The 11,439-nt window shown below is 37.2% G+C and overlaps 1 long non-coding RNA gene across 1 annotated transcript; it reads left to right on the top strand.

Annotated features, from left to right (window-relative positions):
• Positions 1–223: 223 nt before the first annotated feature.
• On the top strand, positions 224–9,573 carry LOC140876285 (uncharacterized). The gene is made up of 3 exons (XR_012148727.1): positions 224–445; positions 2,353–2,975; positions 9,349–9,573. It is a non-coding gene; the product is annotated as an uncharacterized lncRNA (long non-coding RNA).
• The last annotated feature ends 1,866 nt before the right edge of the window (positions 9,574–11,439 follow it).

The following is an 11,439-nucleotide window of genomic DNA, read 5'->3' as shown; positions in this document are numbered from 1 at the left end:
TTCATAAAATAGGGTTTTATTAAATCCGGGCTAGTGTAATTTTAATTAAAAATGTTGAGAGTTGAAAATTTTAAACTTAGGAGTTTTTAAAGGTGAAAAAGTTGGAGGTAAAAAGTTGTAATAGTACAAGTAGTACTTTTAATAGTACAAAAGCAACTTTAAAACACTACACACACATTTTCACTCTCATTATTTCTCACTCAAACATTTTATAACACAAAAATTAAAACCCTATCCCCTCCTAAACTCTAGAGCCGCCCCCTTCCTCTCTTCTTGGAGCTCCCTCTCGGCCAACCCCTCTCTTCCACCTCTAGCCGCCGGCGCCGCCTCCCACCGCCGCCTACACCACCGGAGAAGCTTCACAAGGAGCTTAGCTTGGAGTTTAGATTGTGTCCAGCCCTCTTCTCCCTTTTATTTTCGAATTCTCTTGGTAAAAGATTGGAAGGCAAGTGTAGACTTTTCTTGGGCTTTCAATCAAGCTATTATGTATTTGCTCCTAGCTTCTTTTTAAATTTCGAAATGACTATGATTTTTAGCATGTATGACTTGATACATTTCTGGAATTTTAGATTTTTATGTGGGATTTTCGAATTTATGCATTAGATTGAGTTTTAAGTTGATAAATGGTGAGTTGTGTTGGAAAGCTTAAGTCATTTTGCATGCATGAAGTAAATTTCGAATTTCCAAAAATTGGTGTGCCCTATTTTCGAAAATTTACATGTGTAAGGGATGGAAATGAAGTGTGTTTGAAGCATTTTGATGTATTGCATTGGTCTTGATTGTTTGCTCTTGAGGTTGCCACTTTTTGGTGCAAAATCATGTAAATTTTGATATGTGATGTCGAAGTGAAGAAGTGGGCTGCCCAAGTGTTTGATGTAAGTCCTAAGAGATGGTTTTAAGTGTGTTTGATGGATTGGAGTGGTCTTAGAAGCAAGGGTGCATGATTGGTGAAGGTTTCACAAACTAGTAGGGCATTTGAGGTGTCTAGTTTGGACAGGGCAGTCTGAATTCGGGGCAGGGCAGTTTCCTGGTCGAGGTCTGTGTCGATTCTGTTTTGTCCTAAGTTTAGTTCATGACGTTGCGGTCGTGTCGGTATAAAATGGGCTTAATTCGGATAAGTATTCAATAAGTTATGAATTTTTGAAGTTTAAGTGTCGGTGCAGAAATTTATAGTCAAAAGTGGGCTGTCCGGGATGGGTTGTTTGGCATTTTGTATAAGAGGTCAAAGGAAGTTGAAACCTGGTCATATGGTAAATTTTAAGAGTTAGGAATGTGTCGGTTCAAGCGAGACGGGTTTTGGTTAAGGCATGAGTGAGAAAAAGGGTTTTTCAGTTTTCTTGCTCGGTCTAAGTTGAAAAGTTAGGACTTTGGCAAAAGAGTAAAGTCTTGAGGGTTAGGGGCAGCCACTCGCTCATCGTTCTCACATGCAATGGAGTCGAGTCTCATTCTTGAAGTTGCACGTTCGGGTGTGTGAGTCTTATTCTTGATGCCAAAGAAAAATTTAAAGAAAGTCTCTTTGAGTCTTGCATGCCAAAGCATAATTGAGTTGAGTCTCACATCTTAAAGGTTGCATGTTCGTGTGCATATGGCATGTTCTTGAGAAAAATAAAGTGAAAGAAGGTCTTTTCATGTATGCATGATTAAAAAGGTATGAGTCGAGTCTTAATGAATGAAAAGGAAAAGAAAGTAAATGTTTTTGAATGAAGTGATTTGTTTGTGACAAAGAGGGGTGTTGTTAGGCCGGGGGTGCCTCGGTCTACTCAACAAGAGGTTACAGAGGTTTAGGTAGGGAGCAAGAGACATCTTGTCTACCCTACCCACAGAGGGGCAATGTGGGATCGGGAGCAATCTCGGTCTCCTTGTCATAGAGGGGCAATGTGGGATCGGGAGCAATCTCGGTCTCCTTGCCACAGAGGGGTTAAGTTCGTCGGGAGAAATCTCGTCGTCTTGCCGGCATAGTGCACTGCAGCCATGATCATGATCGAAACAGAGGGTCACAAATCAAGGAACTGATTTCCAAGAGGAAAAAGAAAAGAGAAGTTTAAAAGTTAAAGTTTAAAGTTTCAGTTTGACTCGTCTTACGTTGATGTCAGTCAGTCATGCATGAGGTTAAGAAAAGTATGAGGTTAAGTAAAGCATGAGGTTTATGTCAAGAAAGTTGAAAGTCTTCTATAGCGTGAGTTCATCAATGCATGTTTCCTATACACTCTAGTTTCATGCATATTTACAGTTAACGTTCAAAAGTATACTAAGTATCATAGTTTGAGTAAAGCATCATCTATTTTTAAACCTTGATATTCAGCTGTTTATGCTTGTTGAGTCTTTAGACTCACTACACTTGTTTGATTGCAGGTGATGAGTTTTATGTTGAGGCGATGGAGGGGCAGGATCCACTGGGTTGAGGCCACTGGTAGTGCGAAGCCCAATGACCGTCGCTATTGCATGTTTAAGTTTTCCGCATATTTACTCTGTTATGTAATAATGAAGAGTTATTTGAGTACTTACAGTGTTTTTAGCCAGGATGTGTATTCCCTGTGCTACAGTTGATGATTTGTAGTATGCCATCACCTATGCATGTTTATGTTTAACGCACTCTTTTAAATTCCTTAGTTTACTTTATGCTGTAACCGGGAGGTGGTTACTAGGATTGCATGTTTATGTTTAACGCACTCTTTTAAATTCCTTAGTTTACTTTATGCTGTAACCGGGAGGTGGTTACTAGGATTGCATGTTTATGTTTAACGCACTTAAGTTTTACGTCAGTTGCTTTTCCTTACTTGAACTGCTGACTGGGTTAAGATGGCTTGTTTGCTTTGCAAACAAGTCATGGCAAAATTTTTATAAATCCGTAATTTCCTTTAAATTAAATAAAGCATAGAGGTTAGGGTCGTTTCAGTTGGTATCAGAGCACGGTCTTGGTTTGGGCTGAGCCTACTGCCGGTTGCCGAAACTCAGGGGATCTCGCCTCAAAGTCTGTAAATTTTAAGTAATTTTATATGTTAGACGCATTTGAGTTATTACTTTAAATGTTTTGATGTCATCCTTTTTAAAATATTTTCAAATTAGATGTTTAATTTATTTAAATGTGTAGCTCAATGTTTTATTATTTAAAATTTCTTTAGTAGTTAAAGTGTACTATTTGACTGTCTATATTTTTATAGCATGCGAATTCAAGTTAAACGAAGTGGGTGTACCAATATTCCTTCCAATTTTGGACATTACGTGGTTGTTGTTTGAGTTATTCAGTAGTGTTAGCAATTTTGATGAGTTGTAGGAGTTTGTCAGAAATATTTAACTTGCGCATTAAGAGATAGTAATTGTGTATTACTGATGTAGGTTGTTTTCTTATATTGGATTCAAGTCGGATGCAACTAAGTGCATAGTTTGTTTAGAATTTGATAAGACGTATGTTTTGGCCAGTTAAGTTATTGATTCGAATCTGTGCAAAGACTTGGGATACGCATTTCGTTTTATATTTTTATGGATAGTTTGAGTTTTCTTTTGTTCTTTTGCGGCAATTATGTTTTTGGGGAATAGTGAATCGGTTACTAATGAGTCTTTCGATTATGCGAACTACTATTTCGATCATTAATTCTTTTTCTTCTTTTGTGCTCATATCCATCGCAACATCTACTTTTGAGTATCCAAAATCTCTCTGCACTTCCTTTGTGCATTTATGAAATCGTATGACGTCAGTCAACTTTATATTCTACTACTTTGACATTGGTTGAACTTTTAATAAGACCATGTTCGTATTTCACATTTCTTGAAATTTTCTCCAGTACTAGAACCACACATGTTGATGCGAGTAAGCATCACTTTGTATTTTTATTGGTGATCTACTTGCGTTGTGTGGTTGACTCCTGAATATGTCTTTGTACCGTTGTTTCCCTAATTATTGATTTGTGTGGACTACTCTCGATTGAAGTCACACTGTCTACCCTTGATTGTGCTTTGATTGTTTGAGCATGATGCCATTACTCTTGATGAGTTATCACTAGATTTGTTATCTTGTTGGCTCATATTTATTATTCATGGAGCCTCCATTATTATTCATTCATCTCTAGACTTGAATTATGAGTGAGTTGTTTTCACTTATCCAGATTGGTATTCTTCAGCTCGCTTCTTTGTAATTCTTGCATTATTTTGTTTCGTATTAAGCAGCATTACATGTGTATTTATTTCCTTTCATGATCCATCACGGCGAATTAGTTGAGTGGATCACACTTTCGGTTATCATTCCGACTTCTTGAATAGAAAAATCGACTCGTAACCGCATAGTGAGAGTTTAGACTGTTGGAATTTAGTAATAGTGCTTGATAAAATCCTAAGTTGCAGCTGCGTTACGAGGAATGTTGATTATCAATTATATCAAGTCCTAGCAGGAAGACTGCTAGTTAGTGAATTAATTGAATGTGTTGCTTATATTTTTGCCAGGATCATTAAGAGTGAACAGACGATTTTTGGTAAACAGATTGGGTGTGATAATAACCTGACTATGATTTAGAACATTGAAGGAAAATAGAGCTGTTCCTAGAATACTTTTGGGTACTTTATATTAGCGTTCTAAGATCTTGTGAATGTCAATTGATAAGACTATTGCACCAACCTTGGAGGTAGAAGGATGAATAGAATTTTCAAGTAGTTTTATTTTCTGGATAAGATGTAGATTTATTTCTCGGTGAAGTACTAAGGAAATTGAGAAACCCTTCGAGGTGTCCAGTGGTATGCTAAGTTCTTGAAATTTGAATTCAGGTTGTACATATAAGAATTTGGAGAATTTTGGATTTTCAAACATGCTGTCAAATTGAAATAGAAATTTGAGATATGTCTTCCGGTGATGTATAAGAATTATTTGGTACTTAGGGACCGTCTAACCCAATAAGTGGATTATAATTTGTGGTATGTTTTGTCTTCAAAGATAAATATAGATTTCTTAGTCGTTGCGTCTGGGATAGAAAAGGTGGATAAATCTATTCGGAAATCTTAATCAGAGTTGAACTTTTGGTATAATCAAAGAGGCTAGAGGTGAACGTGTAAATTGATGAATGGATAATTGGGATCTGTTTAGGCATCTATTTGGATTCTATATGTTAACGGCTATTACCATGGGAATTGAACAACAGTGGATTTTAAGGTTATATTACCTTTTCAAGGATTAGATTAGATTTGTTTACAGGAATGGGCCAATCGATCCTAAGATGAGGAGAGTCACTATTTTCCACTTGAAGGTTAACCGAACTAGAGTCGTTGCTTAAGAGAACTTTAATCATCCCTTTAAGCGTTGTGAGTTTGGTAACTAATAAGGGATTGAGCATAGTCCAATAGCATTAAGTAAATCATTGCTAACAAGCGGCGTAGACCTGTAGAATTTAAAAATTGGATGTTAAGTTGTTCTTGAAGGTATCGTTTCGTAATATTGTTGATTTGGGAATATAAGGAAATTAGCTTGATTGTCGGTACTTATGCAGTTGTTGAGGAGATAGGTAATTTGTTTTATCTTTTGAGATGGCACAGAGTTGTTAGTGATACCTGACAGGTTTCATGTATCGATGTTGGGGAAGTATGGGTAAAATTCATATCATATCCTAAGGTCTAATGAGATAGAATTGTATAGTCCCTAAGCTATCCTATTTAGAAAATTTTAGTGTTTATTCGCTAAGTATTTTGGGAACTTGAGAATTCCTTAAGAGTTCGAATTGTATATCATGTAAGTTAAGTCTACTTTGTAAATAGACATTATGCATAGCTTCGTTGTTAGAAAGTTTTTAAGTTTAGTAGAAGTCGACATAATTTATTTATGGGTTATATGAACGCTATTGCTTGGAATTCTGACGTAGGGATTAAGGTTAGCAGATGTAAGTTGTGCAATAACTTAAAGATCTAAGATGGAGAACTTATCAGTTGTAGTAAGATGACGCTTTTAAGTTTGTATATTTGGATCGAAAGTAGATTTGAGGAATGATAGAATTTTTCTCGAGGATAAGACCACTTGGAAACAGGTAAGAAATGTAAATTTTATATTGCAGTAGGAGTTAGTCCAATTTGTGAGGATATAAATGTCAATAAGCATCATAGTGCGCAGAGTAAGCTATTAGTGTCAACTCAGGTGAGTGAAGAGATAGAAAAGTTGATGTTACTTAGTCGTACGTGTCCAGACCTAGTTAGAATGTCCTGAATTTCGAGGACGAAATTCCATTTAAGGGGGGAAGGAATTGTAGTACCTGTAATCCAATCTACTAAATCACATTCATTAATTTAATAAATATTAAGATCATTATCTTTAATTTTAATTGATTTAAATTATTTATGTGAGTTATGTTTTTATTGTTTCAGTTTCTTTATTCAAATGATTTTTATCGTGCAGCTTACTTGTTTTAAGTATTGTAAAGATTTAAGCTTTCTTATTTAAATTATTTTAATTTCTTAGTTTATTCATTTAAATGATTTTAAATGTTTAGCTTAATTATTTTTAAGTCGTTATCTGTCTAAATCATTTTAAAGGTTTTTATGCCGTTAGTGCGTTTATTTAAATGACTTTTAATCGTTTGTCTAGTTTGTTTAAATTATTTTAATCGCTCTGCTTATTATTTAAAAATCTTAATTATTGTTCCGACATCAAAATATTTAAATTGTTGATTTTAATTTCTAAGTTAGTGTTTATGTAGTGCCTGGAATTTCCATGATTTAAATATTCATGCCTAAAATTTATTTTCAGTATGTATGTTTTTAATTTCTTAAAGTTAATTGTTTAAGTTTTAGTTAAAGATATCATTGCTTGATTTATTTGAATAAAATGCCTTGAATTGTTAGTTTAGTGAGTTTCTGTCCCGGCAGGCGACGATGGTGGGCTTCGGTGGTATATTATCAAGACTTTCGTTTTTTTTTTAAGATTTTAAGTAAGAAGAAAAAGGGGATTTTGGCCAAAAAAAAGTAAATTTTAAACTTTTAAGGGGTCGAAAAGCAAATTTATTATTTTCTTGGATTTATTCCTAGACTTTTCATAAAATAGGGTTTTATTAAATCCGGGCTAGTGTAATTTTAATTAAAAATGTTGAGAGTTGAAAATTTTAAACTTAGGAGTTTTTAAAGGTGAAAAAGTTGGAGGTAAAAAGTTGTAATAGTACAAGTAGTACTTTTAATAGTACAAAAGCAACTTTAAAACACTACACACACATTTTCACTCTCATTATTTCTCACTCAAACATTTTATAACACAAAAATTAAAACCCTATCCCCTCCTAAACTCTAGAGCCGCCCCCTTCCTCTCTTCTTGGAGCTCCCTCTCGGCCAACCCCTCTCTTCCACCTCTAGCCGCCGGCGCCGCCTCCCACCGCCGCCTACACCACCGGAGAAGCTTCACAAGGAGCTTAGCTTGGAGTTTAGATTGTGTCCAGCCCTCTTCTCCCTTTTATTTTCGAATTCTCTTGGTAAAAGATTGGAAGGCAAGTGTAGACTTTTCTTGGGCTTTCAATCAAGCTATTATGTATTTGCTCCTAGCTTCTTTTTAAATTTCGAAATGACTATGATTTTTAGCATGTATGACTTGATAAATTTCTGGAATTTTTGATTTTTATGTGGGATTTTCGAATTTATGCATTAGATTGAGTTTTAAGTTGATAAATGGTGAGTTGTGTTGGAAAGCTTAAGTCATTTTGCATGCATGAAGTAAATTTCGAATTTCCAGAAATTGGTGTGCCCTATTTTCGAAAATTTACATGTGTAAGGGATGGAAATGAAGTGTGTTTGAAGCATTTTGATGTATTGCATTGGTCTTGATTGTTTGCTCTTGAGGTTGCCACTTTTTGGTGCAAAATCATGTAAATTTTGATATGTGATGTCGAAGTGAAGAAGTGGGCTGCCCAAGTGTTTGATGTAAGTCCTAAGAGATGGTTTTAAGTGTGTTTGATGGATTGGAGTGGTCTTAGAAGCAAGGGTGCATGATTGGTGAAGGTTTCACAAACTAGTAGGGCATTTGAGGTGTCTAGTTTGGACAGGGCAGTCTGAATTCGGGGCAGGGCAGTTTCCTGGTCGAGGTCTGTGTCGATTCTGTTTTGTCCTAAGTTTAGTTCATGACGTTGCGGTCGTGTCGGTATAAAATGGGCTTAATTCGGATAAGTATTCAATAAGTTATGAATTTTTGAAGTTTAAGTGTCGGTGCAGAAATTTATAGTCAAAAGTGGGCTGTCCGGATGGGTTGTTTGACATTTTGTATAAGAGGTCAAAGGAAGTTGAAACCTGGTCATATGGTAAATTTTAAGAGGAATGTGTCGGTTCAAGCGGGACGGGTTTTGGTTAAGTCATGAGTGAGAAAAAGGGTTTTTCAGTTTTCTTGCTCGATCTAAGTTGAAAAGTTAGGACTTTGGCAAAAGAGTAAAGTCTTGAGGGTTAGGGGTAGCCACTCGCTCATCGTTCTCACATGCAATGGAGTCGAGTCTCATTCTTGAAGTTGCACGTTCGGGTGTGTGAGTCTTATTCTTGATGCCAAAGAAAAATTTAAAAAAAGTCTCTTTGAGTCTTGCATGCCAAAGCATAATTGAGTTGAGTCTCACATCTTAAAGGTTGCATGTTCGTGTGCATATGGCATGTTCTTGAGAAAAATAAAGTGAAAGGAGGTCTTTTCATGTATGCATGATTAAAAAGGTGTGAGTCGAGTCTTAATGAATGAAAAGGAAAAGAAAGTAAATGTTTTTGAATGAAGTGATTTGTTTGTGACAAAGAGGGGTGTTGTTAGGCCGGGGGATGCCTCGGTCTACTCACCAAGAAGTTACAGAGGTTTAGGTAGGGAGCAAGAGACATCTTGTCTACCCTACCCACAGAGGGGCAATGTGGGATCGGGAGCAATCTCGGTCTCCTTGTCATAGAGGGGCAATGTGGGATCGGGAGCAATCTCGGTCTCCTTGCCACAGAGGGGTTAAGTTCGTCGGGAGAAATCTCGTCGTCTTGCCGGCATAGTGCACTGCAGCCATGATCATGATCGAAACAGAGGGTCACAAATCAAGGAACTGATTTCTAAGAGGAAAAAGAAAAGAGAAGTTTAAAAGTTAAAGTTTAAAGTTTCAGTTTGACTCGTCTTACGTTGATGTCAGTCAGTCATGCATGAGGTTAAGAAAAGTATGAGGTTAAGTAAAGCATGAGGTTTATGTCAAGAAAGTTGAAAGTCTTCTATAGCGTGAGTTCATCAATGCATGTTTCCTATACACTCTAGTTTCATGCATATTTACAGTTAAAGTTCAAAAGTATACTAAGTATCATAGTTTGAGTAAAGCATCATCTATTTTTAAACCTTGATATTCAACTGTTTATGCTTGTTGAGTCTTTAGACTCACTACGCTTGTTTGATTGCAGGTGATGAGTTTTATGTTGAGGCGATGGAGGGGCAGGATCCACTGGGTTGAGGCCACTGGTAGTGCGAAGCCCAATGACCGTCGCTATTGCATGTTTAAGTTTTCCGCATATTTACTCTGTTATGTAATAATGAAGAGTTATTTGAGTACTTACAGTGTTTTTAGCCAGGATGTGTATTCCCTGTGCTACAGTTGATGATTTGTAGTATGCCATCACCTATGCATGTTTATGCTTAATGCACTCTTTTAAATTCCTTAGTTTACTTTATGCTGTAACCGGGAGGTGGTTACTAGGATTGCATGTTTATGTTTAACGCACTCTTTTAAATTCCTTAGTTTACTTTATGCTGTAACCGGGAGGTGGTTACTAGGATTGCATGTTTATGTTTAACGCACTTACGTTTTACGTCAGTTGCTTTTCCTTACTTGAACTGCTGACTGGGTTAAGATGGCTTGTTTGCTTTGCAAACAAGTCATGGCAAAATTTTTATAAATCCGTAATTTCCTTTAAATTAAATAAAGCATAGAGGTTAGGGTCGTTTCACTTACGACCTCCCGGATGAATACTAAACCGAGTGCAATGAGCCTCTCGAAGAATACGCTTCCTCAACTCCGAAATATCAGGCACAACAATACGGTTATTCACAAACAGTACATCATCTCTAACCTGGAATTCAGACTGATGCCCAGATCTGACTTTCTCTACTGAAACCTGAATGCTCGGCTCAGACTTCTATGCTTCTCTGATTGCAACAAACAACTCCGGTTCGGCTTGAATAGCAAACACTCTGATAGTCTCCCTATCTATTTCAAACTCTAAACCAGAAGTGCAACAATCATCGATCAACTGAGAAACACCAATAGTAGAAAGAGACAAAGAACAAAGCTTTCGGCTCAAGGCATCTGCAACTGCATTCGACTTTCTCGGATAATACATGATTTCACAGTCGAAATCCTTCAATAGATCTAACCTTATTCTCTGTCTCATATTCAGCTCTGCCTGTGAAAACAAGTACTTAAGGCTCTTATGGTCAGAAAAGATCTCGAAAGACTTACCATAAAGATAGTGACGCTAGATCTTCAGAGCAAATACAATCGTAGCTAGATCTAGATCATGAACCGGATAACGAGTCTCGTGCGGTTTCAGCTGCCTCGATGCATACGCCACCACATGCTTATGATGCATAAGAAAACAACCCAAGCCTTGGTTAGAAGCATCACAAAAGACTGTGAATCCTCCAGTACCCTTCGGAATAGAAAGAATCGGAGCACTGGTCAGTCTCCTCTTCAGATCAACAAAGCTAGCCTCACAATCAGCAATCCAGACAAAAGGCGCATTCTTCTGAGTCAGCTAGATAATAGGCTTGGCAATAGATGAGAAACCCTCGATGAATCGGCGATAATAACCAGCTAAACCCATGAAGCTTTGGATCTCAGGTACTGATGTCGGTCTAGGCCAATTCATAACCGCTTCAATCTTGCTGGGATCGACAGAAATCCCATCTCTAGAAATGATAGGACCGAGAAATACGACTCGATCCAACCAGAATTCACACTTAGACAACTTGGCAAACAACTGCTCAACTCACAAAATCTGCAGTACGGTCCTCAAGTGCTCTGCATGTTCAGTACGGTTTTTCGAGTAGATAAGAATATCATCGATAAAGATAATGACGAACTCATCTAAATAACGCTGAAAGATACGGTTCATCAAACCCATAAAAACCGCTGGAGCGTTAGTCAAACCGAATGGCATGACTATAAACTCAAAGTGACCATACCTCATTCTGAATGCGGTCTTAGGAACATCTTCCTCTCGCACTCTCAGCTGGTGATAACCTGACCTCAGGTCAATCTTCGAATAGACAGAAGAACCCTGCAGCTGATCAAAAAGGTCATCTATTCGGGGTAAAGGATACCTGTTCTTAACTGTAGCCTAATTCCACTAACGGTAATCGATACAAAGCCGCATAGAACCATCCTTCTTCTGAACAAATAGAACAGGAGCACCCCAAGGCGATACACTAGGTCTGATGTATCCCTTGGCAATCAAATCTTCAAGTTGCTCCTTCAACTCTCTCAGTTCAATAGG

This window comes from Henckelia pumila, chromosome 1 (assembly GCF_033568475.1).
Source record: "Henckelia pumila isolate YLH828 chromosome 1, ASM3356847v2, whole genome shotgun sequence".
In the NCBI taxonomy this organism is placed as follows: domain Eukaryota; kingdom Viridiplantae; phylum Streptophyta; class Magnoliopsida; order Lamiales; family Gesneriaceae; genus Henckelia; species Henckelia pumila.
This window is presented reverse-complemented; position numbering and strand designations above follow the sequence as displayed.